Raw genomic sequence first — 6,658 nt, forward strand, 5'->3', positions numbered from 1 at the left:
AACAATTAACATTTTATAAGGTTGAAAAATAAGTTATAGTAAAGGAGCACATAATTTCTTGTTCAAACTTGTAGATTTAGAAGATTTAGTAGGCTATTACAAGTCCAAAAGTTTACTAGTTTGAAGTACCGAAATGAATCTGAGGCTTGGTGGGGGAGCATGTCCTTTTCTCCTTATTTTCTTTTCAATTATAGGGTCGGCTGGGATAGAGGGTCCTTAGGGAGGGCTACATAATGAGGGTCCCAAAGGAACATTGCAACCAAAAAAGACAATTCACTGCGTACTGTTTTGTTGGTATTGTTCTGTCCAAAAGGCAGAGGATGTTAAAAAAGGAAATTTTGAATAATAAAGCTAGAGCTACAACGCATACAAGTCATTTGTCTAATTTTTTGTATTTCACTTTTTTTTTTTTTCATTAATTACAATTTGTCATGTTTTTATTTGAATTTTCTTATAAAGTAACTAAAGTTTAAAATGAGAAAAAATAAAATCAAACACATGATATACCATGATTGATAAAACACAAAGTAAAAAACAAATAGCGGGACAAAGGATTTACATTCAAGAAAAAATCATGGTTTTAAAAATCGGTACAATCAATGAACCATTTTTACACCTGATTTTCAGTTTTTACCAGTTTTGAGAGTTTTTACCAGACCGAATTGATTCCCGATTCACAATTGAATTGGTTTGACCAGTCGATTCGGTCCAGTTCTTAAAACTATGGATAAAACAAAAGTTCACAACAATTATACCACAATCTTAAATTAACCTACTAGTCTATTACCTTACACATGTACGCCACAATGTGTAATCTAATTTTTTAATGCCAAATTAAGAATGTTGTGAAATTAGTATGAATTTTTATTATATCCTACCAAGAAGAGTAGATGGTGCTTTAGACCTCAATAGGAATATACATGTGGGCTCTCAAAATGGAAACGATAGAAAGGAAAATGTTACTGATCATTTGCACAGGAGATGTTCTGCTCTAGTGCACTGTACGAAAGTCAGTCTTACCAAGGATACTACAATTTTCTTCAAAAGTCCTACTTTAGCACTATATTTGGGCCTACAAATACGTGATTGTAGTAGTAACATAGTGACAAGTGTATGGCAGTCATGGTTCCACACCCATAAGTGGGCGGGTCTTTTTGGCTGCGAGTCCATGCAACCCTATATGACAAGGGCAGGAGCCCACAGGAATAGGGACTGTTTTGACTCAAACAAACATAGAGACAATCTAACGCCGTAGTCATAAAAACGTGTAGAAAATTCAACAACAATGAAGTTTTTGTTTAGATCTCTTTTCATAATACTTTGAGTCTTTGACCCCCCCAAAAAAATTTGAGTGCCCGGATTCTTTTCTTCTGGAAAGAAATGCATGTAAACCGAACTTGAAGCAATAGCCTAGCCCACAGAACTTAGTCCCACCACACTTGTAGCTATTAGGAATGTTAATTTTTGTCTATTTACAGATCCACTTTCGGTGGATCCTTCGACGTACGCGTGAAGTTTTGGAAAATATCCTAATTGATGACCAAGAAGAAAACTAAGGGGATATAAAAGCAACCATAGCTGAAGAAAACTAAGATACTATATGTATGATGCTTGATCATCATTTGATAAAAGACTGAAGTCTTATTATATTGAATTGGATCGATCATTGTACGAGAGACCGACTCTAATGTACCCGCTTCTGAAAAACGTCATTACAAATAACCAAAGATTGAATTGTATCAAATATCGTGTAGAAGACTGCTTTTATATAAGTAAAGATATGTGTGATACACAAGAAATATAGTACAATAACACATTGGGCCTCAGCGCATTAAACTTATATTCTAACAATCATTAATGTCCAAATAAAGAAATTGAGAATTAAATAGCTTATCTTATATTCTATCAATCATAGCCTAACATTTGCTTTTCTTTTTATTTTTTTTCCCCCTACATAGTAACCAAAGTTTTAAATAATAATAATAATAAAAACAAACAAACAAACATATAAAATACTGTGGGAGGTGAAGTATAAAATGGGACATTGAATATAAATTCAGAGTGAGAAAATTGATTTTTATTGGATCTGTTAAAGACAGTAAAAGAGTGCTTTTTCTGCATTCTGATGACAAAGTTAAAAGGTGAAAATGCCAAAAGCACATGCAATCCTATTCGCTAGTTGAGAAACAGACACACCTACAAAAAATGCCATCATGATAATAGATCAGACATAGACTGAATCTCTAAAATGTGCTGAAAAATGTAACCATGCTTGAAGACATTGTGAATCGCATGCACCGACATATCTACCCACTACTAATTAATAATTAACTCCATCTTTGGGCATGCAATAAGAGCTTGGAGAAGGTCAATAAGCACAAATTTTTTATCTTTTATCTTCTTTTTTTTTTTTTGGTGGCCATTTAAAGACTCTTAATTTGCCTAGGAATTACTCATACGTATATGATATGATTTCTTAAGAATTTATTGTTAAAATAAAAAATTTTGAAGGTATAATTGTGTTAAAATTTTAGTTTAGGAGATAAATCAACAAATTTTAGAAAGCGTAAATATATATATATATATATATATATTAATATATATATATCTAAGAACTAAGTAATAAAACTAACCAAGAAGCTATTAGTTTCATAATAAAGAGAAAATAGGTGAGAGTACAAAAGGGAGAGAAAAATAGAGAAGTATTCCGTGGTATCCATATTTGAGAAGCCAAAAAACACGACTGAATTTTCCTCTTTGCGACTATTTGAGCATTTGTCTTTAAGAAGCCACATGCTTAGTTAGGCTTAAGTTAATTACACTCCGACATTTTTTCTAAAGAAAATCTGCCGCTCGTTACGGTTCAAATGATGATGATAACGTTAACTAGAACATGTTCTTAAACCTAACTAAAATTTCAACGTCTACTGTATAATAACAACTGTAAAGATGGCAAAATGCTTTCGACTTGACTTCTCTTCTCTTGCTAGCCTTTATTTTCCCCGCCTCAAAGAGAGAACGATGAGACTATAAATGAATTGTGTTTTTTATAAACGATTTAGGAACGATTCAGGTTTAGTTCAAAATTCAAGCTTAAATTTAGGTTCAACTATGAAATAAAACCAAATTTGAACTTAATAATACCTAGGTGAACTTTTCTAAATACACACACATGAACAAACTCTTAAGGGTGGGGCTTGCTTTAAATATATATGATATTATATGCTTATATGTGTAAATGTATAAAACTGTATTTATATGAACTTGAGATTAATAATTTACAACAAAAAATCATTATTTACAATTATAATATTAAATAGTCATTTCAGAGTAAGTTATATATAATTGTTAACCATACAAATACAAGGGAAACAAATATAATTTTTTAATGTTAATAAATGCAAATCATTTCATCTTTTAAGTCCAATAATATTATTTCAACTATAATTTAGTTATTAAATATTAGTATAAATTTATGAAGACATTAAAAAGCTTTATATGTAATATTTTCTATGTATGGAAAAAAAAAAAAAAAAGTAAATCAAGTAAATCGTGAACAATCTCTGACTTACTTAGCAAGAAAATCAAAATGAATTTGAACATGTAATTTAGCTTGGTGAAGGGTTTGAACTCATGGTTGTATTTTAAATAAAATTATATGAACCAATCTTGAATCTTTAATACTTGATTGGTTTAGCTCATTTACAACCTCAGGGGATGAGGCGGGGAGGGTTTTTCCTACCTCACCCCGCCACACTTTGCGTGTGTTATTAATTAAATAAATTTAAAGATAATTTGTACATAATTTAATCTCATATATATTTGAGCATAATCATCATCTCTCTATCTCTTTCTCTCTCTCAAGATCGATGCCACCTCATTAAGGATGACAAAAACTTCCGCCTCATCTTACACCTACTTTGCTCTTACGCCACTTGAGTTTTCTCCACTTTGAAGAGAGGATGCAGTGGTGATGGGACGCCCATAATCCACTTTACCCAATCCTTACCAAATCAGTTCTCAACGTGATTATATTGTTAGTTACGACAATATGTAAGGATTGAGGAACAGTGACCACTGACCATTTCCACGACCCTACCTTATTAGCAAAAAGAACAAAGCAAATACAAAAATAATAACAAGGGGGGGGGGGGGGGGGGGGGGGGGGGAGTAAAAATATATATACCAAACAAAGAAGCGAAAAGAATAGATAAATGTAATTCAGCTTTACAAAGTTTAAGTTAGGCCTATTATCTAGAACCAAGTAATCTCTTGTTTAAACAGCACATCTGACAACAAACTCTTAGTCTTATCCCTTGTGTTAAACATTGACAAAGCTTTTTAAAGTTCTGATAAGCTTAGAAAAGGATCATGGGTCATTAATATAATCTATTCACATTCTAATTTCCAAAAGAGAAACCGATCGAAGCCCTTTTTCTTTTATCTTTTTCTATGAAGATCCAAATTCCTTGGTTGTCTTTTTGTTGTCAAGATTTGATTAGCATCCTTATGTGACACATGCTTAGGTTTTGATGGCAAGATGTTATCTTTATGAACTTCTTAAGGTCTCAGTCTAATTGCCGGTGAAAAGAACAAATTAGCTTTAAGTTTTTTTTTCTTTTCTTTATGTAAGACGAACTGTGAAGAGAAGCATCTAAAAAATTTCCTCTTTGTTCTTTTATTTTATTTTTGTTTTGTTCTGTTTTTTTGACTGTCTTCTCCTATAAAGCCAATTTGATTCAACTTTGTCTTCTTTACATAAAGCCATTTTCCCATTTGGTTGGTAGTGTGGAATGGACGGAGTGTGAATGCATGAGAGGATATTGGTTAATTGTTCACACATCTTCCTCAAAAAAAAAAAAAAAAAAAAAATTGTTCACACATCTATAATAAGTTCTCACACAAGTCAGCTTTGAAACAAGTAAAGTTAGTCATTCCATTAATTCCAATTCCAACGTCTATTTGTATCTTTTAGTTTGCACTTACCGACTTATGGTCATATCATTATCAATATGACTTCACCAACTGACGCCTATGCCCTGTGGCTTTGAGAAACTAATAAGAATGTGAAAGTTCGAGCAAAGTAAAACACGAACTGAAAAGATACTTTTAGTGCTCTTTCTCCTTTATTTCTAGGGCTTTGCTCTTGAAATTTTCATTTTACAGCTGCAAAACATTTCTTTTTGAAATGATTTATCAATTCAAAAACATGACCAATATCAGCGGGCCTCATGCACAGTATATCATCATCCATTAAACTAACAATTAATCCATAATAGCATTCACATTAGGTCATTTATAATAATAAAAAAAAAAGTGTAGAATTTACACAAATTTACCTAAAAATTATCCACACCAGTTTGTGTATAATTATGCAAATTTACAAGTTTGTTACAGTAACTGTGTAAATTTATATTAACACTATTCATTTTGCATTTTGTAGTTTATTCTTTCTTTATTGTGTGAAGAGAAAGAAACAATTAAAAAAATTAATATTTTAATGAAATGTAGTTTAAAATAAATAATATGATGTGTATGTGTTTTGAAAAATAAGTATGTATAATAATAAAAAAGTAGGTTCTTATGCTAAAATAGATAGAAATTTTTATAAATTCTAATGTGAATGCTCTAAGGTACTTTTTTTTTCTTTTTTTTTTAAATTATTCTATTCTCATTCTCACTTGTAGGAATTTGCTTGGAACTTAACTTCAACTGACTTTAAAGTGGAAAACTCACTATTTTTAATTTGTCTTGCTCATGTTCAATCTATCCCCCAGTTTCCTAATGTAACTTTATTTAATATGGCTACAATTATCTATTCTTACCATTGCAAGATACTTCATACCAAACATTTGTTTTGCTATTCCCAAGCCTTTCATAGCAAAGGATTTACTCAATTCCTTTTTCAATTTATCAATTTTACTAGCTATAACCAACAACACATCATCCACATAGACTAAGAGAGTAATAAACTCACCATCAAAATTTTTTTTTTTTAACAAACACACAGCGATCATAAGTAATCCTACTGTACCTACTTTTGACCATAAAAGAATTAAATTCTTATACTAGTGTCATAGTGCTTGCTCGAGTTCATACACTGTTTTTCAAATAAAACATCAAACTTGAATTGAGACCTTAATATAACATATAGAGACTTCACTTAATTCAAAAGTTTAAAATTAAATATTTAGACTTAATTATATTATTTTAATTTCTCAAGTTTTTCATTTTCCCTCTATGTGGGACTTCTATTTACACATGTATAATAAAAAATATTTAAAAAAAAAAATTAGTGCTTGAAATTTACTTTGAGTCTTTGATGTCCATATTGGAGAAAGAGGATTTTTATCCTTTTTCTTTATATCTAATTTTACTTTTAAAATCCTTTAATACTAACAGAATTAATAAATTATTCATAAATAAAATTTGAAATTTATTTTGGATGTGGCATGATATAATATTGGGTAAATCCACATGTGAAAGGGAATAGTTGATTAGAACGGTCTATATTACCACCGATCCTTTGGTTCAAGTGGTGCCTCCATGTGACCATTTGGGAGGGAATGAGTTCTATCTTCAGGGATTTGTCCCATTCAACATCGAAGTTAATTCTAAAAATATATTTTTTCAATTAATGAATGAAAAAAATTTTGTT

The sequence above is a fragment of the Quercus lobata genome, chromosome 9 (genome assembly GCF_001633185.2).
Source record: "Quercus lobata isolate SW786 chromosome 9, ValleyOak3.0 Primary Assembly, whole genome shotgun sequence".
NCBI lineage: Eukaryota > Viridiplantae > Streptophyta > Magnoliopsida > Fagales > Fagaceae > Quercus > Quercus lobata.